The sequence below is a fragment of the Oncorhynchus mykiss genome, chromosome 2 (assembly GCF_013265735.2).
Source record: "Oncorhynchus mykiss isolate Arlee chromosome 2, USDA_OmykA_1.1, whole genome shotgun sequence".
Classification (NCBI taxonomy): Eukaryota; Metazoa; Chordata; class Actinopteri; order Salmoniformes; family Salmonidae; genus Oncorhynchus; species Oncorhynchus mykiss.
This window is the reverse complement of record NC_048566.1, coordinates 48026848-48051271: the sequence shown is the minus strand read 5'-3', so window position 1 is coordinate 48051271 and position 24424 is coordinate 48026848. Positions and strand designations below refer to the sequence as shown.

At 41.9% G+C, this 24424-nt stretch overlaps 1 protein-coding gene across 5 annotated transcripts in view; it reads right to left on the bottom strand.

Annotated features, from left to right (window-relative positions):
- osbpl5 (oxysterol binding protein-like 5) overlaps window positions 1–23863 on the bottom strand; it is a 106566-nt gene extending 82703 nt beyond the window's left edge. For 2 of the 5 annotated variants that reach the window (XM_036949787.1, XM_036949784.1), the window contains exons 1-2: window positions 23628–23810; window positions 7698–7759 (exon numbers count right to left, since the gene is read on the bottom strand). The gene's annotated coding sequence lies outside the window, so the exon portion shown is untranslated. Of the gene's footprint in view, window positions 1–7697; window positions 7760–23627; window positions 23811–23844 lie in introns of those variants that run through there. The other 3 variants (XM_036949781.1, XM_036949788.1, XM_036949798.1) reach the window with 3 other exon arrangements.
- Between the last annotated feature and the right edge of the window lie 561 nt (window positions 23864–24424).

Sequence of the window (24424 nt, the reverse complement as noted above, 5' to 3'; positions counted from 1 at the left end):
ACACAGTGCTTGTTTGTCAGCCTGCCGTCTGTTCCGCCACTTGGTACCTGTGATATTTTTGTAAGCTCCGGCTGGCTGCAGTCAGATTTATTTTCATGGAAGTAGAGCATGATGCTTCTTCATCGTCTCCTGTGAGTGAATTTACATGTCCATGTAAAGTTGAAATACACTTAATTTTTTGGAGGCACAATCATTCCACATCGTTTTAGAAAATGTGGCAGTACGTTCAAATGGCCTCACAACCGCAGACCACATGATTGGCAAGTGGTTTGCTGATGTCAACGTTGTGAACAGAGTGCCCCATGGTGGCGGTGGGGTTATAGTATGGGCAGGCATACAGTGCATTCAGACTAGAGGTCGACCGATTATGATTTTTCAACACCGATACCGATTATTGGAGGACCAAAAAAAAAAGCAGATACCGATTAAATCGGACGATTTTCGAAAAATGTATTTGTAATAATGACAATTGCAACAATACTGAATGAACACTTATTTTAACTTAATATAATACATCAATAAAATCAATTTAGCCTCAAATAAATAATGAAACATGTTCAATTTAGTTTAAATAATGCAATTTAGTTTAAATAATGCAAAAACAAAGTGTTGGAGAAGAAAGTAAAAGTGCAATATGTGCCATGTAGGAAAGCTAACGTTTAAGTTCCTTGCTCAGAACATGAGAACATATGAAAGCTGGTGGTTCCTTTTAACATGAGTCTTCAATATTCCAAGGTAAGAAGTTTTAGGTTGTAGTTATTATAGGAATTATTTGACTATTTCTCTCTATACCATTTGTATTTCATTAACCTTTGACTATTGGATGTTCTTATAGGTTCTATAGTATTGCCAGTGTAACAGTATAGCTTCCGTCCCTCTTCCTCCCTGGGTTCGAACCAGGAACACAACGACAACAGCCGCTCTCGAAGAAGCGTTACCCATGCAGAGCAAGGGGAAGAACCACTCCAAGTCTCAGAGCGAGTAACGTTTGAAACGCTATTAGCGCGCACCCCGCTAACTAGCTAGCCGTTTCACATTGGTTACACCAGCCTAATCTCAGGAGTTGACTTGAAGTCATAAACAGTGCAATACTTGACGCACAACGAGGAGTTGCTGGCAAAACGCACAAAAGTGCTGTTTGAATTAATGCTGCTGCCTACCACCGCTCAGTCAGACTGCTCTATCAAATCATTCTTAGTTAGAACATGATAACAGACAGAAATACGAGCCTTCGGTCATTAATATGGCCGAATCCGGAAACTATCATCTCAAAAACAAGACGTTTATTATTTCAGTGAAATACGGAACCGTTCCGTATTTTATCTAAATATTCCTGTTACATTGCACAACCTTCAATATGGGGCGGCAGGGTAGCCTAGTGGTTAGAGCGTTGGACTGGTAACCGAAAGGTTGCAAGTTCAAATCCCCGAGCTGACAAGGTACAAATCTGTCGTTCTGCCCTTGAACAGGCACTTGTTCTTAACTGACTTGCCTAGTTAAATAAAAGGTAAAAAAAATAATAATAATCATAATTACGTCAAATTAGGCGGCCCAAACTGTTGCATATACACTGACTCTGCGTGCAATGAACGCAAGAGAAGTGACACAATTTCACCTGGTTAATATTGCCTGCTAACCTGGATTTATTTTAGCTAAATATGCAGGTTTAAAAATATCTACACTTCTGTGTATTGATGGTTAGGTACACATTGGAGCAACGATACGCACTGCATCGATTATATGCAACGCAGACCACACTAGATAAACTAGTAATATCATCAACCATGTGTAGTTAACTAGTGATTATGATTGATTGATTGTTTTTTATAAGATAAGTTTAATGCAAGTAGCAACTTACTTTGGCTTACTGCATTTGCGTAACAGCCAGTCTCCTCGTGGAGTGCAATGAGAGGCAGGTGGTTAGAGCGTTGGACTAAACTGTACGGTTGCAAGATTGAATCCCCCGAGCTGACAAGGTGAAAATCTGTCGTTCTGCCCCTGAACGAGGCAGTTAACCCACCGTTCCTAGGCCATTGAAAATAAGAATATGTTCTTAACTGACTTGCCTAGTTAAATAAAGATTAAATAAAGGTGTTTTAAAAAATAATAATAATAATTCAAATCGGTGTCCAAAAATACCGATTTAAGATTGTTATGAAAACTTGAAAATCGGCCCTAATTAAAATCGGCCATTCCGATTAATCGGTCGACCTCTAATTCAGACCCCTGGACTTTTTCCACAATTTCTTACGTTGCAGCCTTACTCTAAAATAGATGTTTTTATAAAAAATAAAAAACATTCCTCAATATACATGTAGAGAATTATTCAGACCCTTTACTCAGTACTTTGTTGTAGTACCTTTGGCAGCAATTACAGCCTCAAGTCTTCTTGTGTATGTCCCTAAAAGCTTGGCACAGCTGTATTTTGGTAGTTTATTGCATTATTTTCTGCAGATCCTCTCAAACTCTGTCAGGTTGGATGGGCAGCGTCACTGCACAGTTATTTTCAAGTCTCTCCAGAGATGATCAACCGGGTTCCAGTCAGAGCTCTAGCTGGACCAGACAAGGACAGTGTGCCCCACAGAATCATGCTGCCACCACCATGCTTCACCGTAGGGATGGTGCCAGGTTTCCTCCAGATGTGATGCTTGGCATTCAGGCTTGGTTTCAATAGACCAGAGAATCTTGGTCAGAGTCCTTTAGGTGCCTTTTGGCAAACTCCAAGCTGTTGTGCCTTTTACTGAGGAGTGGCTTCTGTCTGGCCGCTCTACCATAAAGGCCTGATTGGTGGAGTGCTGCAGAGATGGATATCCTTCTGGAAGGTTCTCCCATCTCCATAGAGGAGCTCTCGAGCTCTGTCAGTGACCAGCGTGTTCTTGGTTACCTCCCTGACCAAGGCCCTTCTCCCCTGACTGCTCAGTTTGATTGGGCGGCAAGCTCTAGGAAGAGTCTTGGTGGTTCCAAAACCACAGACATGTTTTGGTACCCTTCCCCAGATCTGTCCCTCGACACCATCCTGTCTCAAAGCTCCACGGACATGGCTTGGTTTTTGCTCTGACAACTGTGGGACCTTACAGGTGTCTGCCTTTCCAAATCATGTCCAATCCATTGAATTTACCACAGGTGGACTCCAATCAAGTTGTAGAAACATCTCAAGGATGATCAACGGAAACGGGATGCACGCGAGCTCAAATCTTGAGTCTCATAGCAAAGGGTCTGAAAACTTTTTTTTTTATTTTTAATACATTTGCAAAAAGTTCTAAAAATCTATTCTCGCTTTGTCATTATTTTCAATCCAGTTTAGAATAAGGCTGTGATGTAACAACATGTATGAATTGTAACAAAATGTCTGCATGCATTGTATATGGATGATTTACAAAGCCAGGCACATTTAACATTTAGGCTGTTGATTATTATTAGGTTGTGGTTTCCTCTCTCCTCACTTTTCTTAGACATTAAAGGCAAGGGCTGTTTTCTCGTCTCTTAACGCCACTACTGCCTCCATCGCATTGTTCTCAACATCAATATGCTGGGTAACTGCTATTATGCAAATGGCAATATGGTCTAGGAAAAGGCGACAATTCAACAGCGCACTGATGTTTCAGAACCCCGGACAGCGATGGCTATCCAATGCGGGAGAAAGAGCAGAGGTGCAACTTGCTCCATTGTTCTGATTTAATATAACAATATACAATTTCAGAAGCACGTCTTAGAATAATGTACTGTGCCATCCCCACATCCTCCACAATAATCTTTGGCATGATATATTTAGCTAGCTAAGAAGATCACATTTAATGGCTAGTTAGCTTCGCAAGCTAGCAAATGTTAGCTGCCAGCTAGCTAACGTCGACATGACAGAATTTCCATGCAATTTGGTTTAGCCAGCTTTTTTGCATTTGCACTCTAGCTAGCTAGCTAACCTTTGAACCCAGGTACTGTCTATCTAGAAAGCTGGTAAGTTAGCTAACATCTGTTGTCAGCACAATAATTGTTCCAATTTTAAGACAAGCTAGTTAGCGTATTAGCAAACATGTTGATGGCTAGTTATGTGTTAGCAAGTAATGTTAAACACTAGCTACCTATTATTATGAGCTAGCAGTAGATAACTAGCTAAGCCTAAATGGTATAAATCATGACAATGATAGTAGAGGTATCTAGTGTACAGTATATGCAAACAATTCATATATCCTCCCCCAGATTCCTCTAAAGGTCTCAGACTCCAGGATGGGAAAATGCATAACAAGAAATAAACAGATTAAGACAGAAGGGGACCATGAGACCCTGTTGCATTTCAAACAGTTAATCTGTTGTCAATTTCTATTCTGACTTATAAATGTTAAAAAGGGGAGAAAAAGACCCCGTTTATCTGAATTAGCAAGGCTACTCACTAAACCAATGATAGGCTACAGATGATACTTTTTTGTATGTCTACACTTCTTCAAATTAGTGGATTTGGCTATTTCAGCCACACCCGTTAATGACAAGTGTATCAAATCTAGCACACAGCCATGCAATCTCCATAGACAAACATTGGCTGTAGAAGAATGACCTTACTGAAGAGCTCATTGGCTTTCAAAGTGACACCATCATAGGATGCCACCTTTCCAACAAGTCAGTTCGTCAAATGTGTGCCCTGCTAGAGCTGCCCCGGTCAACTGTAAGTGCTGTTAATGTGAAGTGGAAATGTGTAGGAGCAACAACGGCTCAGCCGCGAAATGGTAGGCCACACAAGCTCCCAGAATGGGACCGAGTACTGAAGCGCGTCGCTCCCAAAAAATTGTCTGTCCTTGATTGCAACACTCACTACGAGTTCCAAACTGCCTTTTGGAAGCAATGTCAGCACAATAACTGCTTCATTAAATGGGTTTCCATGGCCGAGCACCCGAACACAAGCTGAAGATCACCATGCGCAATGCCAAGCGTTGGCTGGAGTGGTGTAAAACTCGCTGACATTGAACTCTGGAGAGTGGAAACGCGTTCTCTGGAGTGATGAATCACACACCATCTGGCAGTCCGACGGACAAAGCTGTGTTTGGCAGGTCCCAGGAGAATGCTACCTGCCCAAATGCGTAGTGTCAACTGTAAAGTTTGTTGGAGGATGAATAATGGTCTGGGGCTTTTTTGTCATGCTTTCGGGCTAGGCCCCTTAGTTCCAGTGAAGGGAAATCTTAACTCTTCAGCATACAATGACATTGTAGAAAATTCTGTGCTTTCAACTTTGTGGCAACAGTTTGGGGAAGGCCGTTTGGTGTTTCAGCATGACAATGCCCCAGTGCACAAAGCGAGGGCCATATAGAAATGGTTTGTCGAGATTGGTGTGGAAGAACTTGACTGGCCGGAACAGAGCCCTGACCTCAACCCCATCAAACACCTTTGGGAGGAATTGGAGTGCCGACTGAGAGCCAGGCCTAATCACCCAACCTCAGTGCTCGACCTCACGAATACGCTTTGTGGCTGAATGGAAGCAAGTCCCTGTAGCAATGTTCCAACATCTAGTGGAAAGCCTTCCCAGAAGAGTGGAGGCTGTTATAGCAGCAAAGGGGGACCATGAGATGTTCGACGAGATACACTACATGACCAAAAGTATGTGGATATCTTTTCAGGAGCTATAAATGTTGGTAACGCATTTATGAATGATTAATTTACACTTTAAAATAAGGTATCTTTTATCAGTTATACATTTGGGTAAATCATTAAGAGATTTGAGAGTTCACTCAGACCTTAAACATACTTATAGGGAGTATTGGGTACTCATCACTACATACAGAAGAGACAAATCAACACGGTTAAAAAATGCAACAAGAAATAATAAAATAATACGAATATAAAGTAAATGGCTCGGTAGAATAAACCTTTTTGCAAAAGTATAGTACAGGAATACAGGCACAATTTATAGTCCAATATTTACACATGTTTTGGGAAAGGTGGAAAGGGGTGCAAGTGTTAAGATTTGCAGAATTTAGCAATCATAATAAGAGTCTGATAGCAGCAGTTGTGACATGTGGGTAGCATGAGTGTGTGCGCGCATGACCTAAGGGGCAGAGAATCAGGGCTAGTGATCAGTCCAGCTCAAGTGTTCAGCAGTCTGATTGCTTGTTGATTTAAAAAATGGTCTGGGAGCCTGTTGGTATCAGAACTCATGCGTCGATACAAACTGCCCAACGGTAAGGAAGTGAACAGCTAGTGGCTGGGGTGTGTGGGGTCCTTGATGATGCTGCAGGTCATCCTCAGACACAGCTTTGACTATATGTCCTGGATGGATGGTAGCACGGTCCCACTGATGTACTGGGCCGTCTTCACCACCCGCTGGATGGCCTTATGGTGGTGGTTGGCGATATTCCCGTACCGGGTCAGAACGCTCTCGATGGTGAGGCGGTAGTTTTTGGACAGGACCCAGCCCTCAGAATAATCTCAGCTGTGCATAAGTGTTCTAAGCGTAAACTAGGCCTAGTTGACGTGTAATTTACAGTTAAATCTCATAACCGTTGGCAGGACTTTCACTTGCCAAGACAAACATGGGAGAGGCAGAATGTAAACATGCTTCCTGCCTGATAAGAGAGAGCAAATCGCTTGCTACATGGCCACTTACCTACCATTTCAGCCTGTCCGACATTCTGTCTTTGTGTGTTAGGGCATAGAGCTTGCCATTACTGCTTAATCAGTCTCTTGTATATCTATTTATGGAATAGGTTGTGTTATTTCTATGCATTATTTATAAGTGCCGCACATTGTCTTGTGAATATAATTCGGAGCTGGAGATTTTAATCGGTTAACATCAAGTATTTCAGAGTGTGTTTGCTGTAGTTTGCGACTTGCTAAATAAAATGTTGAACTTAAAAACAGAACAAATACACATCTCAATCCCAATAACGGCTGAATATTTCCACAGCGGTTTGTTCACATGCTCAACGTGGATCTCGATGATACAACTAGGAAACGACCAGAAAAGCCATCATCCACTGTGCTAATGAGAGAATACAAATACGTCTAAATCACCTCACCTTTTCATTATAGGGTTTTTCTTATGTATAAAATGTAAACGTTTCCTGCAGGCAAACTGTGTTGCTGTGCTTTCTATAGCAGCCCGGGGTATCATTATAACCATCTGTCCCAGAACAACCTCCCAAACATCTACTCCCTTCAACCAACCCAAAAGTCTCACACCCTTGCCTGAGGCTCCTAGTTCATTCAGTCTTCAGCGGTTCCCTGCTTTATTTCAGAGGACACAACTGACCTGTAGTCAGTTCACTCATGTGGCAATGTCCTCCTCAGGAGAGAATAACTAAGCCAAATCAATAGGTTAGGTGAAGGTTTACTGATTTAGGTTTAATGATTTACATTTTGGTACAAATGACAATAGGTAAAACACTTTAGGCCTATGTGAAATGCAGCAAAAGACCATTAAAAACTTGCGCCATATAAAGATAATAAAATGTACTATGCACCTTTTGGGACATGCCCCATTTCCAATTTCTGCCTGTGCTCAAACATGACTCACCCTCATAAAACATACGTGCCATACTGAAACAAGAGTTTTGCTGCCATCAGCTTGGCCCAGAAACTAGCTCTGTTAAGCAACACCACACTGCCACTACTTTATACCAGGTAAACAGGTGTGTATGTGTGTGGCACAAAAACTACATTCTCACTACTGCTAGCTAACACACAGACTGATTGTAGCAGTGAGCTAAGCTTACCTTTCACCTGAGCAGCACAGGATACCACATCCAGAAGCCTACGTAAGAACAGTCTGCCTTACCTTGGGAGAGAGAGAAGTTTAATTCTGAATCACATGCTCCTTATGAATCACAGTCAGAGGCTGCACATCCCTCCCACAGACACACACCCTCCATATCACAAAACCAACTCCTGAGCCCCACCCAGTTGTCCTGAAGGAGCAGAGACAGGAAGCATTTATGTCTCCCTGGGTAGATCAAGCTGCCCGTTTACCCTGTTAGTGATGAAAACCACAGTACAGATTCAGCACGTCTGATTTGACTTGGTCCAAATGCCTCAGCAGCCTTTTATTCTGAATGAAGAAACCTTGAAATAGTCCACTGAAATAGGCTAGTCCATGTTTTGGCAGGAATACTTCAGGGGTTACCCAGTCAATAATTGTAAAGTGTTGGTCCTATGTTTCATGAGCTGAAATAAAACAATTCCAGAAATGTTGCATACTGATCAATATTTCTGTCTATAATAAAGCATTGGGTATTGAGTAGAATGATACCCAATCCTTAGATAAATCTGTAGAATGCAATGTGAATGTCAGTACACACAATAAGCTGACTGGGGAGGTGAATTCACACAGTCACAGTCCTGCGATAAGAGCTAGAACGCTAATATTTGGGTAAACTCTTCACAGTTGTGTTCTGTGGGTGTCACCGAGTAGACTGGTAACCCATTTCATTGCTTCACATTCCAGCCTTGTTTAACATTATCAAATCTAAATATGGCATGATTCCACCAATTTTAACCTTCTGCATCACTTTCAACGAGGTACTTTTATTTTGAAGGAAAACTGCAAATTCCACTATTGTGCATAATCCTTATTGTGGCTAGCTTCACAAAACATAACCCCATCCGGTCGAGTCTCACTAGCCAGATGAAGCTAGCTGGCTACTTATAACATTAACCCTGTTGCCCAAAGCTAAGTAGCTGGCTAGCTATTTATTTTCATAAGCTGCAGTTCCATTTCAACAGGCGAACAACAAGTGGCTACTTAGCTAATACTTACTCACAAGGATTCCTAAACCATTGCTAAGAATATTGAAAATGACTGCAGTTTCTACTGGTCATTGTTTTCAGGTTGCTGAAAGCTAGCTACCCCAGAAGTTGCGAATAATAACAAATAATTTATTACCAATGCAGTATTGTAAACACATTGTTCGTGGTCGGTGTTTGCATACTTTTTTCTACAGCTTTGACAGTGCTACTGATAGTAATGGTGGTGCTTGGCTTGCACGTGCAAATTCAGAACACACAACATTCTATAATAGAACTGTGTTATTTGACGTGTCAAATTAAAAGCATATTTAACGCCTCAAATAGCGTTATTTGACGCATATCTTTTTTAACACGCAAAGACCCAAACGGCGTTCCATAGTATGTCATGAAGCTAATAGCAGTGACGCTATTACTGTGTAACTCCGATAGGGCACAACATGTGCACTGTTGACGAAAGCCAACGTCAAGGGCAATGAATTTCATTATCTTGGCGTTAATGGATTTCACCTTTGAGTTGTCTTGCCAAAATGTTCTTCCTCTTTCAAATGACTGCTCGACTTGTTGACTGCTCGATCCACACAGCAGACATTGTGGGCTAGGTTAGGAATGCTGTGTTGCACGTGTAGCGCAAAATTATACATAGCATCATTACGTCATGCACCTACGTTATATAGGTATGTACGTAAGCTTTGACATCAGTGTTAAACTAGACATCGGCTGAAACCGATGTTGGCATTTTTAGCTAATTTCGGCAGATTCCGTTATGTTCACCGATATATTGTGCATCACTAAAAATCATACTAAAATATCCTTGACTAAACAAATAACTTGTGTTTTTACATGGATATATTTCCATGATTATTTATTCATGCATTAAAATTGTTTATGCAATATTTATCAAGCGTTGGTGGTTAAAGTGCATTCGGAAAGTATTCAGACCCCTTACATTTTTCTTTTTTTGAATAAGGCTGTAATCTGTCTTTCATCAACCTACACACAATACCTCATAATGACAAAGCAAAAACAGTTTTTTTTTTATTTAAGCTAATTTTAAAAAAAATCACATTTACATAAGTATTCAGACCCGTTACTCAGTACTTTGTTGAAGCACCATTGGTAGCGATTACAGCCTAGAGTATTCTTCGGTTTGACGCTACAGGTTTGGCACACCTGTATTTGGGGAGTTTCTGACATTCTTCTCTGCAGATCCTCTCAAGCTCCATCAGGATGGATGGGAACCGTAACTCTGGCTGGGCCACTCAAGTACATTCAGAGACTTGACCCGAAGTCATTACTGCGTTGTCTTGGCTGTGTGCTTAGGGTCATTGTCCTGTTGGAAAGTGAATGGACCCCAGTCTGAGGTCCTGAGGTCCTGAGTGTTCTGGAGCAGGTTTTCATCAAGGATCTCTATACATTTTTGACTTGATCCTGACAAGTCTCCCAGTCCCTGCCCTGAAAAACATCCACACAGCATGATGCTGCCACCACCATGCTTCACCTTAGCGATAGTGCCATATTTCCTCCAGATGTGACACTTGGCATTCAGGGCAAAGAGTTCAATCTTGGTTTAATCAGACCAAAGATGGTCTGAGAGTCCTTTAGATGCCTTTTGGCAAACCCAAAAGGGATGTCATGTGCCTTTTACTGAGGAGTGGCTTCCGTCTGGCCACTCCACAATAAAGGCCTAATTGGTGGAGTGCTGCAGAGACAGTTGTCCTTATGGAAGGTTCTCCCATCTCCACAGAGGAAATCTGTCCCTCTGTCAGAGTGACCATCGGGTTTTTGGTCACCTCCCTTACCAAGGCCCTTCTCCACCGATTGCTCAGTTCAGCCAAGCGGCCAGCTCTAGGGGGTTCCCTAGAGCTCTGTGTCTCGGAGCTCTACGGATAATTCCTTTCACCTCATGGCTCGTTTTTTGCTCTGACATGCACTGTCAACTGTGGGACCTTATATAGACAGGTGCGTGCCTTTCCAAATCATGTCCAATTAATTGAATTTACCACAGGTGGACTCCAAGTTGTAGAAACATCTCAAGGATGATCAATGAAAACAGGATTCACCTGAGCTCAATTTCGAGTCGCATAGCAGAGTCCCTGAATATTTATGTAAATAAGGTATTAATAACATTTTTAATACATTTCAAAAAAATCTAAACCTATTTTATCTTTGTCATTATGGGGCATTATCTGTAGTTTGCAGAGTGTTCATTTTATTTTTGTATTCTCTTATTAAAACAAGTCCAACGCTGCGTAATGGGCAGGTCTCTCACTGTCTGGAGGTTCTGGCTGCTGTGATTGGATAGAGCATACAGCTGATAGAGCACAATCAGCCCAGCTGCTTCTCAAGTGTTAGCACTGGGCAAGTGGGCATGACTGTAATTCATACCCAACCTACCAGTAAGTCATGACAAACTCTTGTACAAAACTCAGTTTTGTACAATATTGACTTTATGAACAAAGTTATCAGATTCACACTGTAGTCAGAGTGACACTAGATTCTATTTTTCGGTCTCTTATTGACGCCACAAAGGTCATTTTAAAAAACCAGTGAAATTGGTTCTAAAAAGGGGGTTGACCTTTAATCAGTAGTTTTGAAAAGGCCTATAATTTTGAAAAGGATTATAAACAAACACTGACCTTGTGGTATTTCACTGATGAAGGACAAGTTATTTTAATTAAACTAATTTTGAGAGGGGCTGAAGCACTTCACCAATCAGGCCTTTATGGTAGAGTGGCCAGAGGGAAGCCACTCCTCAGTAAAAGGCACATGACAGTCAGCTTGGAGTTTGCCAAAAGGCACCTAAAGACTCTCAGACCATGAAAAACATGATTCTCTGGTCTGATGAAACCAAGATGGAACTTTTTGGCCTGAAAGCCAAGTGTCACGTCTGGAAGAAACATGGCACCATCCCTACGGTGAAGCATGGTGGTGGCAGCATCATGCTGTGGGGATGTTTTTGCGGCAGGGACTGGGAGACTAGTCAGGATCGAGGGAAAGATGAGCAGCACAAAGTACAGAGATCCTTGATAGGATCAGAGAGAAAAGTAGAGAGAAAAACATGGATTACAGGTATCAGCCACACTGAGCTGTAGGCTAGAGCTGCCCCTTTTAAGGTGTGGGACCCTAACCCAGATGCTTGTAAGGAATCCCTAGTGGCACAGTGGTCTAAGGCACTGCATCGCAGTGCTAGCTGTGCCACTGAAGATTATGGGTTTGACCCATGGGAGACCCATGGGGCGGCGTACAATTGGCCCAGCGTCATCTGGGTTTGGCCGGCAGCGATGTTCTTGCTCCATCGCGAACTAGCGACTCCTGTGGCGGGCCGGGCGCAGTGCACGCTGACACTGTCGCCAGGTGTACGGTGTTTCCTCCGACACGTTGGTGTGGCTGGCTTCCGGGTTAGGCAGGCATCGTGTCAAGAAGCAGTGTGGCTTGGTTTCTGATTTTTTTTTTTACCTTTATTTACCTTTATTTAACTAGGCAAGTCAGTTGAGAACAAATTCTTAATTTCAATGATGGCCTAGGAACAGTGGGTTAACTGCCTGTTCAGGGGCAGAATGACAGATTTGTACCTTGTCAGCTCGGGGATTCGAACTTGCAACCTTTCGGTTACTAGTCCAACGCTCTAACCACTAGGCTACCCTGCCGCCCCGATGCACGCCCCTCGACCTTCGCCACTCCTGAGTCCGTACAGGAGTTGCAGCGATGAGACAAGACTAACTACCAATTGGATACCATGAAATTGGGGAGAGAAAGGGCTAAAAAAAATATATATATATACACACACACACAAATAGCAATCCCACTGTGACCTCCGACGAGCCATCAAACAGGCAAAGTGTCAATACAGGACGAGGTTTGAATCCCACTACGCCTGCTTGGATGCTCATCAAATGTTGCAGGGCTTGTAAACTATTTAAGTGCAGAGATTACATGTATTTTTTCCCCCCAGCGCGTTTCTAGACAGGTGCATGACAAATGGTCCATTCTAAATCAAAACAAATTTCACACATATTATTTAGTATATGTGAAGACAGTATTAACTCAACAATGATAAAATATTAGTCCCACCACTTGTAAATGATACATTATCACTTGTGAATGATGCCCAGCATAAGGCAAGAAACAATGCCTTTCTCAAATCAGTCGCACACCTCACTAAAGTGGCCAAATAACTTCTTAAAATGAAGCACATTAATCTGCTTTACAAGGGGTGTAAAGCCTAACTGGCATGCATACGCAGCGCGTGAGTTTCAAGTTTGGGGAAGATCATTTTCCATAAAAATGCACCTTTATAATAAAAGCATGACATGTATAATCACATTTGCGATCACTTTTGATAAGTGTTTTCCCGCTAATGGAAAGTTTGCACTTATAGTCTACTGCCATGTGCGCATTGTTGCGCTTATAATGTGAAGATGGCCTAATACTTCGTACACATTTGAAGCTAAACGTTCTGATCTGTTGCGTCAGCCTCATCGCGTAAAAAAGTTGTAAATTGTTGTATTAAAAGTCCTAGACTATGCTCTGAATATTTATTTTTTGCACAGAGTAGGTCAACTTTTGTACTATGGGGGATGCTTTTGCGGTTTGTTAGGCCTACTCATCTTGTTGGCTGACAAAGTAAATGTGGACAGTTCTTCCAATATCTTCAATACGCACCTCGGAATTTGATCATTTTTCCTCACATGTTGCCAAAACTCAACAGCGCGGGCCACTAGGCAAAATATGTGCTTTGATTTAAACTACAACACTGCTCAAATTCGCTTTCTGTACATAATTCAAAATGCTGTATAATATAAGAACATCTAAATGCATATTTCCATGAAACTGATTGAGATCAAATGGCTGGCATGCAGATGCTGCATGGACGTTTCACAATTGACAGCAAGTAATTTGAAGGGAGGGTGACCAAACATTTGTACGTTAGAGATATACACATGCACAGAAAGTGATTTGGATATTCAGCTCTGAGGAAAAGGGATGGGGGGAACGGTTACCTTGGAATCCGCAGCCTCTGCCCTTTATTTAAGTAAGGAAAGGGAACATATGTGAGCGAGCAAACACACTGTTTGACTGAGTTCCTAATATACCTCCTCTCACCTCACATGCAGAAGTTATGAAGAGATCGCTGCTAGGTAACCACACAGACTGCTCCAGTGAGCGCTTAAGGCAAGTCCTGAACATGCGCTCATTGGCTTTGTGGCCACCAGTCTATGACTATCTTAGCTCCCTATATGAGAGATGAATGAAAAGAGCACGTGACAGGCACTAATACCCAGACCCTCTTCTAACCCATTGCGGATCGCTCATCTCCTATACTTCAGCCCTCAACTTTATTGAGAGTTCCAATGTGGTTCCTGAGTCGTTTTGGCAAGGCCTCCTTCGCATTTGTCTTTGACCCCCCCTTAACATAAACCCAATCACAAAATCACAGTTTGCTGCATAATGTCACAGCCAGGTTTGCAAAATCCTTTGAAAACATAGAGGGAGGCTTCCCAATCAGGCCGGCTTACTTGTGCTATAGGCATACAAGGGATACAGATTTCCCTAAGGTCATAAAATCAAGGATTCCTGATTCATCAGGAAAAAGCACAGCTTAAGTGTGGAGAAAACAGAGTAGAGAAAAATATGGAGCAAGGAGCTCTAACTCAACTAAAAGCGTACAAGTTTTAATGCAATTCCAAACACTGCTTTAACTGAAGCCCAAGTACGCAGCTGTGATGCAGTGCAGCTCTATTCTGCCCAGGGAAAAAGTAGGCCACAGCATCTACCAGCGCTGAGCTGGAGTTGAGACACAAATACACATCAAGAATAGGAAATGGGCTTCAAATTCAATGATACTTCTCCTTTGCATAGGCTACAACAAGGTGTCTGAAAAAGGCATTTGAAATGTTTACTAAACTACTGAGCAATTAAAACCAAGAGAAAAAAAAACTTTCCCCACAACAGCCACAGACTGGGTTAAAAGTGAATCACACTAATAACTGATTAGCCAAGTGCAACGAACAAGCTGAACATAGTTTGATAAGAAATTACCCCACTTTATTAAGACCAGCTGTAATAAATGTATTAGGCCTAGATAAATTGGAATACATTTGTAACAGTAGGCCTACACATGTTTTACATTCACAAAATGTAGGTAAATTGACAGAGTAGAATTAGCGTGGTAAACTAGTAAATAGCCTATTTTATTTTAGTTGTACGGAATGCATTGTTTCAAATAGGAATTTTTCAGTAGAACTGAGGTTACTTTTGGTGAATACATTTTTTTTTTAAGGACATCCTACTCCAAAATTCACCATCAGTAAAAAGATTTAGAATAAATACTCATTCAAGGGTTTTTCTTTATTTTTACTATTTTCTACATTGTAGAATAATAGTGAAGACATCAAAACTATGAAATAACACATGGAATCATGTAGTAACCAAAACGGTGTTACACAAATCAAAATAGATTTTAGATTGTTCAAAGTAGCCACCCTTTGCCTTGATGACAGCATTGCACACTAGGCATTCTCTCAACCACCTTCACCTGGAATACTTTTCCAACAGTCTTGAAGGAGTTCACACATATGCTGAGCACTTGTTGGGGGCTTTTCCTCCACTCTGTGGTCCAACTCATCCCAAACAATCTCAAATGGGTTGAAGTCGGGTGGTTGTGGAGGCCAGGTCATCTGATGCAGCACTCCATCACTCTCAACCTTGGTCAAATAGCCCTTAAACAGCTTGGAGGTCAATGTCCTGTTGAAAAAAAAATGATAGTCCCACTAAACGCAAACCAGATGGGATGGTGTATCACTGCAGAATTCTGTGGTAGCCTTGCTGGTTAAGTGTGCCTTGAATTCTAAATGAAACACAGACAGTGTCACCAGCAAAGCATCCCCACACCATCAAACCTCCATGCTTCACAGTGGGAAATACACATGCGGAGATCATCCGTTCACCTACACCGCGTCTCACAAAGACATCTCCAATTTGGACTCCAGACCAAAAGACAGATTTCCACAGATCTAACATCCATTGCTCGTGTTTCTTGGCCCAAGCAAGTCTCTAAATCTTATTGGTGTCCTTTAGTAGTGGTTTCTTTGCAGCAATTTGACAATGAAGGCCTGATTCACACAGTCTCCTCTGAACAATTGATGTTGTGTCTATTACTTGAACTCTGTGAAACATTTATTTGGGCTGCAATTTCTGAGGCTGGTAACTCTAATGAACTTACCCTCTGCAACAGAGGTAACTCTGGGTCTTCCTTTCCTGTGACTGTCCTCATGAGAGCAAGTTTCATCCTAGTGCTTGATGGTTTTTGCGGCTGCACTTGAAGAAACGTTCAAAGTTCTTGAAATGTTCCGGACCTTCAAGTAGTGATAGACTGTCATTTCTCTTTACTTATTTGAGGTGTTCTTGCCATAATATGGACTTGGTATTTTACCAAATAGGGCTATTTTCTGTATACCACCCCTACCCTTGTCACAACACAACTGATTGGCTCAAATGAATTAAGAAGGAAAGAAATTCCACAAATTAACTTTTAACAAGGCACACCTGAAATGCAATCTTAAATGTACAATATATTTTGATTTAACACTATAAGGTTCTTCAAAGTAGCTACCTTTTGCCTTGACAGCTTTGCACACTCTTGGCATTCTCTCAAACAGCTTCACCTGCTTTTCCAACAGTCTTGAAGGACTTCCCGCATATGCTGAGCACTTGCTGGCTGCTTAACCAACTTTTGACTGGTACTGTCATTTAGCAGATGCTCTTATCCAGAGTGACTTACAGGAGCAATACGGGTTAAGTGCATTGCTCAAGGGTACAGACAGATTTTTCACCTAGTCTGCTCGGGGATACGAACTAGCAACCTCTTGGTTACCGGCCCAATGCGCTTAACCACTAGGCTACCTGTATCACTTCAAATGAAAAAATGATTACATTCACAGGTTCTGTATTTCAGGAAATCATTTTGGAAGTACCCCAAATCCACTGTTTAATGATTGAACCATTTAATTTTGCCATAGGCTGCCATGCATTTGAAATGAGAGCTCGTCTTGGCGGCAGACTCAAGCTTGTTTAACAACAGTTGCCATCCTCCAGAAAACTGTAGTTGGTTAGTCAGCAAGTCAATCAAATGCCCACAATTCTAGGGAGGGACATGACAATTGACATCAACTGTGCGTGTGATCCTTTGCCCATACTGATGATTTGAGCCTGCATTTATGGTTTAAGAGATCACCTTGTGGTATTACAGTGGACATGGGTTCAATTGGTCCATCATGGTGAACTGTGTCTGCAGTTCAGATCAATAATAATATATAAGATCGATGACATAACATGTAAGTATGTTCACATCCTCCACCTGTATATAATGGCTATAGTCAGGTGATTGAGGCCTTCCCAGTGGACCAGTCACATGCTGAAACCAGAGGTCTCCCTAATACATGCCAAAGTGCAAGCAGGTGTCACAAGTTCCCCTTTAGGTAATCTGACCCACCACTGACTGGCACTTTCCGCTGTTCCTGTTCTGTGTGACACCTCTGATATCCACACACCCTCTCTACAGAAGGTTTCACGTTAGACCGAAACGTCGATACTTTTTCGATACTACAACATGAAACATGTTTCAGTACTAGAATTGTTACTTTTAGTTTGTCTATCAAATGTGTCTCACGTCTGGAAATGAACTAAATGCATTGAACTTAAACTTGGACAAATTAATAGTCCATCATATGACATGAACAGAATGCATCAGTGATTCCCTGCAACTTTCTGAAGGCATGGGAATAACCCTGTCTGTGTGTAGTGTGTGTATGTCCACCCTTAGCGCTGCTAATTATAACCGTATTCGGAAGAACGGAAAGGCTTTCCCAAAAACTGTCTCAATTAAAAAGTTAACTACAAAGTAGCCTATGCCTAGCGCACCTGCAGAATCATGAGCGTTTGCATCAATCCAGTGGACATTGGCTTTAAAAAAAAAAAAAGTCCATCACATCTACAGTTGAAGTCAGAAGTTTACATACACCCTAGTCAAATTTATTTAAACTCAGTTTCACAATTCCCTTCCCACAATAAATTGAGTGAATTTTGGCCCATTCCTCCTGACAGAGCTGGTGTAACTGAGTCAGATTTGTAGGCCTCCTTGCTCGCACATGCTTTCTCAGTTCTGACCACACATTTTCTATGGGATTGAGGTCAGGGCTTTGTCACGGCCACTCCAATACCTTGACTTTGTTGTGCTTAAGCCATTTTGCAACAACTTTGGAAGTATGCATGGGGTCATTGTGCATTTGGAAGACCCATTTGCGACCAAGCTTTAACTTCCTGACTGATGTCTTGAGATGTTGCTTCAATATATCCACGTAATTTTCTTTCCTCGTGATGTCATCTATTTTGTGAAGTGCACCAGTCCCTCCTGCGGCAAAGCACCCCCACTACATGATGCTGCCAGCCCCGTGCTTCACGGTTGGGATGGTGTTCTTAGGCTTGCAAGCACCCCCCTTTTTCCTCCAAACATAACAATGGTCATTATGGCCAAACAGTTCCTATTTTTGTTTCATCAGACCAGTGGATATTTCTCCAAAAAGTATAATCTTTGTCCCCATGTGCAGTTGCAAACCGTAGTCTGGCTTTTTTATGGCGGTTTTGGAGCAGTGGATTCTTCCTTGCTGAGCGGCCTTTCAGGTTATGTCAATATAGGACTCATTTTACTGTGGATATAGTTACTTTTGTACCCGTTTCCTCCAGCATCTTCACAAGGTCCTTTGCTGTTGATCTGGGATTGATTTGCACTTTTCACGCCAGAATATGTTCATCTCTAGCAGACAGAACACGTCTCCTTCCTGAGCGGTATGACGGCAGCATGGTCCCATATACTTGCGTGCTATTGTTTGTACAGATGAACGTGGTACCTTCAGGCGTATGGAAATTGCTCCCAAGGATGAACCAGACTTGTGGAGGTCTACAATGTTTTTTCTGGGGTCTTGGCTGATTTCTTTTGATTTTCCCATGATGTCAAGCAAAGAAGCACTGGGTTTGAAGGAAGCCCTTGAAATACATCCACCGGTACATCTCCAATTGACTCAAATTGTGTCAATTAGCCTATTAGAAGCTTCTAAAGCCATGACATAATTTTCTGGAATTTTCCAAGCTGTTTAGAGGCAGTCAACTTTGTATGTAAACTTCTGACCCAGTGAATTAAGTGAAATAATCTGTCTGTAAACAATTGTTGGAAACATGACTTGTAGATGTCCTAACAGACTTGCCAAGACTATAGTTTGTTAACATGAAATTTGTAGTGGTTGAAAAATTAGTTTTAATGACTCCAACCTGAGTGTATGTAAACCTCCGACTTCAACTGTACGCTACAGAAACACTGCTAACCAAAACAGTGCGTGTGCGTGCATTTGAATTAAACAGCCACACTCAAATCTAAATGTCTTTGATTTTACCTCAGACCTCCCAAAGTGGTTCCCTGATGTGGTTTAAGCATTGCTGTCGATATAGAATGTTTTTTCTAATTTGTAAAAATTGCGATAATTGATTAAAAACAACATCCCAGTCTGTCTCGTCACTTTCTTTTTCTGCCTTGTTATTGTTTTGGTATCAAGTGTCGCTACACTAAACCTGGTATCGATGTCCAAATGCTGGTATTGTGAGACAACACTACTCCCTACTACTCAGAAAATTATACAAATAGGCTACCTTCAGATTGCTCAATGTGGAAAAACAGTGGACAAACCATGACAGAATTGGCCGAAAACCTCGACTTGTTCATAATCACTTTCATAATATTCCCTGACACTTCTCACCAATGCTCAAAATCTGTAAATGGTGAAAGTGTGTCAAATGATGACAACGACCCATTTCTCTCCACATATATCCGCTCAAACACAAACTGGCTAAACAGCGAAACCAAGAGATTAGTACAGCATACAACATGGTGCCAAGAGAGAGAACAGGGAACGGCATGGTCTGGAGAAATGACATGGTCACTAAAGGGACAAGTCTACATGCACTGATGAGGTGCTGAAATAGAGACAAATGTTGCAGTGAACCAGGTACTGGCATTTCAGCTAAACATTCTCACATGATTTAAATTAATGAATATTTATTTAACCTATTGTAAAAATAAAACCTGTAAAGTTGAAAGCCATTGAGGGTTAAATCCAGCTGAAATGCCAAGCTTGAGGGTTGAGTGAAAAGGACGGGAGATATCAATTTCAGAAACACCACCGTGAGAAAGCTATTCTCCTCCACCCTTTCCTCTCCTCGTATAAAAGCACCACAATACAAGTCATAATACCCATAAAACCTAGCAGTCAAACAGGGAAATGGTTTCAATAATTTTACACCATTCATTTTTCACCTTAGGGGATTTTAGAAACACCTGTTTCGTGTACACTCAACCTTGCGTGCCATTTTGATAACCGTGTAACTATTTCTAGGACAAGGTCAATTATCAATATATTCGCCTGTATTTACCCATAAAATACTGATGAATCGAGGCAAAGGTAAGCATCTCTGGATTAACTAATGTTAGCAAAATGTAGTAATTAACAAATTGGCTACATTTATTTAAATGAACAATTCTGAGAACCGTCTTGGGCAAGTTTTAAATTTGACACTATACCTGTTAGCAATGGTGCCAGCTAGAGATGACGTGCAGGTGCTTGCAGGGATTTGTAGTTTTGCATGATGTCTACTTTAATGCCAAGTAGCATTTTCAAATCAGAGTAAATAGAGCCAAATATATTGCTAAAAGTCATCTTGTCCAAGGGAGTTCCAGTGCATCCGGAAAGTATTCAGACCCATTCACATTTCCCACATTGTTACGTTACAGCCTTATTCTAAAATTGACTAAAAACATTTTTTTCCTCCATTGATAACCTTTTAGTTGTTTCTACAACTTGATTGGAGTCCACTTGCGGTAAATTCAATTGATTGGACATGATTTTGAAAGGCACACACCTGTCTATATAAGGCCCCACAGTTGAGAGTGCATGTCAGAGCAAAAACCAAGCAATTAGGTCAAAGGAATTATCCATAGAGCCCCGAGACAGGATTGTGTCGAGGTACAGATTTGGGGAAGGGTACCAAAAAAAAATGCCTGCAGCATTGAAGGTCTTCAAGAACACAGTGGCCTCCATCATTCTTCAATGGAAGAAGTTTGGAACCACCAAGACTCTTCTTAGAGCTGGCCGCCCGACCAAACTGAGCAATCGGGGAACAAGGGCCTTGGTCAGGGAGGTAACCAAGAACACGACGGTCACTCTGACAGAGCTCCAGAGTTCCTCTATGGAGATAGGAGAACCTTCCAGAAGGACAACCATTTCTGCAGCACTCCACCAATCAGGCCTTTATGGTAGAGTGGCCAGACGGAAGCCACTCCTCAGTAAAAAGGCACATGAAAGCCCACTTGGAGTTTGCCAAAAGGTACCTAAAGCATCTCAGAACGTGAGAAACAAGATTCCCTGATCTGATGATACCGAGATTGAACTCATCGGCCTGAATGCAAAGCTTCACATCTGGAATAAACCTGGCACCATCCCTAAGGTGAAGCATGGTGGTGGCAGCATCATGCTGTGGGGATGTTTTTCAGCAGCAGGGACTACTGCCAAATCTTTTCAATCTCCTGAGGAGGAATAGGTTTTGTTGTGCCCTATTCACGACTGTCTCGGTGTGTTTGGACCACAATAGTTTGTTGGTAATGTGGGCACCAAAGAACTTGAAGCTCTCAACCTGCTCCACTGTAGGCCAATCGATGAGAATGGGGGCGTGCTCTGTCCTTTTCCTGTAGTCCACAATCAACTCCTTTGTCTTCATCACATTGAGGGAGAGGTTGTTGTCCTGGCACCACACGACATCTCTGACCTCCTCCCTATAGGCTGTCTCATCATTGTCGGTGTTCAGGTCTACTACTGTTGTGTCATCGGCAAACTAGATGGTGTTGGAGTCGTGCCTGGCCATGCAGTCAAGATGAACACGAGTACAGGAGGGGACTGAGCACACACCCCTGAGGGGCCCCGGTGTTAAGGATCAGCGTGGAGAATGTGTTGTTACCTACCCTTACCAACTGGGGGCACTATGGTGTTGAACGCTGAGGTGTAGTCAATGAATAGCATTCCCACATAAGTGTTTCTTTTGTCCAGGTGGGAAAGGGCAGTGTGGCGTGCAATAGAGGTTGCATAATCTGTGGAACTGTTGGGGCGGTACGCAAATTGGAATGGGTCTAGGGTTTCTGGGATAATGTTGTTGATGTGAGCCAGGACCAGCCAGGTTGAAGATACTTGCCAGAACATGCTCCAAGTATGTGTCTTGGCAATCAGTCTTGTGAATATTGACCTATTTAAAAAAAGGTCTTACACATACAGGCTACGGAGAGAGGGATCATATAGTCATCTGGAACAGCAGGTGTCCGCACACATGGTTCAGTGTTGCTTGCCTTGAGGCAAGCAAAGAAGGCATTGACCTCGTCTGGTAGGCATGCGCCTCTAGGCAGATCTCAGACGGGTTTACTTCCCAAGATCTGTGCCTCGACACAATCCTGTCGCGGAGCTCTATGGACAATTCCTTTGACCTCATGGCTTGGTTGTTTTTGCTCTGACATGCACTGTCAACTGTGGGACCTTATATAGACAGGTGTGTGCCTTTCCACATTATGTCTAATCAATTTAATTTACCACAGGTGGACTCCAATCAAGTTGTAGAGACATCTCAAGGATGATCAATGGAGACAGGATGCACCTGAGCTCAATTTCAAGTCCCATAGCAAAGGGTCTGAATACTTATATAAATAAGGTATGATTTTAATTTGTAATAAATGTGCAAAAATGTCCACTAATCTGTTTTCACTTTGTCATTTTTGGGTATTGTGTGTAAATTGATGAGGAATGTATTTTTTATATCCGTTTTAGAACAAGGGTAACAAAATGTGATAAAAAGTCAAGGGGTCTGAATAGGTTTGAATTCTGCAGTACCTAAATAAGGTTTCAAGGACAAAATTACATGTATTTGTTGTAGTGGGGACAGTAACATTAGTTCTCTCAAAATAAATTACACAACCCCTGTAGCCAGCTAGCATTTATTTTGACTTGAATCCCCATGTAGCTAATTTAGTTATCTAGCTAATATCTTCAATATACATTTAGCTGCAAACATAACGGAAACGCCTGAGGAAACAAGGGGGACAAAGTACATTGAAAGCAGGTGCTTCCACACAGGTGTGGATCCTACGTTTATTAAGCAATTAACCATTTCATCATGCTTGGGGTCATGTATAAAAATGCTGGGCATGCCATATTTTGGCTACCATAGTTCTGCCCCCATCCACAGGTCACTGACTGGTTCGATGAGCATGAACGACGTAAAACCATGTGCCATGGTCGTCTCGGTCACCTGATCTCAACCCAACTGAACACGTGTGAAGATTCTGGAATAAGAGCTGAGACAGCGTTTTCTAACACCATAACAACAACAAGTCACCAATTAAGGAATGTATCGGATCCCTCCAATGGAGATTCACACTTGTACAATCTAGTCCCAGGTGCCTTGAAGCTGTGGTGGCCCAATACCCTATTAAGACACTTTATGTTGGTGTTTCCTTTATTTTGGCAGCTACCTGTAAATCTGGCGTTACCCATGTTAGCTAGCTACGTTAGCGTGGCTAAAATGTTAGCTAGTTTAACGTTAACTAACTAACGTTACATGTTGAAACTATTTCAGCACCCTTTGAAGTGCCGTGGACCTTAAAGATATATAGCTACTCCCTTATAAATGTGGCGTAACCTTAGCTTGATAAGCTAGCAAATGTAACCGCTAGCTACTGGGAGAAGAACGACATGTGCTGCAAATGTTGATTTTTCTGAAATGAACAGCTACAAACATTGTAAACAAACGAGCCATACCTGTTACGCCACCGATCACGCAATTCGATGTCTCACACTTGGCATTCAAAGTCGGATACCGGTACACCAGCACGACTTCTCATCGCATTTTCCCGTATGTTGATATGACTGCAATGGCAGAGAGAGGTGGTTCATGGGTTAGTTCAGTTCACTTCAACGTTTGCTTCGTTACGTGACGGTTTGTACTAAACGACAAGTTTCCCAAAAAGGTGCGCACCGTTCTTCAACAATCTTTGAGGTAACGTTACTTAGCTCCGGTTTGGTGGCTGTTGCCCGATCATCATTATGGGTGTGACCGGTTCAGTTCGATTTCATTTTTGCTACGTTGTGGAACGATGTGGCGAACTACACGTTTCGCCAAAACGTTCTTATTGTATGTTCTTGAACATACTGTTATTTTTATTATTTACTTAACGAAGCCAGTCAGTTAAGAACAGTACCGTTTCCGTTGAGTTGAAAGTTGCACTGTTTTGTCGTCCTGAACACAACCCTGTTCAGTTCAACGTTTGCTACGTTGCGTGACGGCTTGTATTGAATGATACGCCCCCTTTATGGATGACTAAACCTTACATTATTTTAAATAAATACACACACAAGTTGATGAATTAATAAATACATCCATGCATAATTAAATAAATGAGCATGGAAATACAAAAATACTGACTAAAATTGATAAATGTTCTCTACATGTCTGTATGTATTTCGTTATCTACAGTACCAGTCAAAAGTTTGGATACACCTACTCATTCAAGGGTTTTTCTTTATTTTGACCATTTTCTACATTGTAGAATAATAGT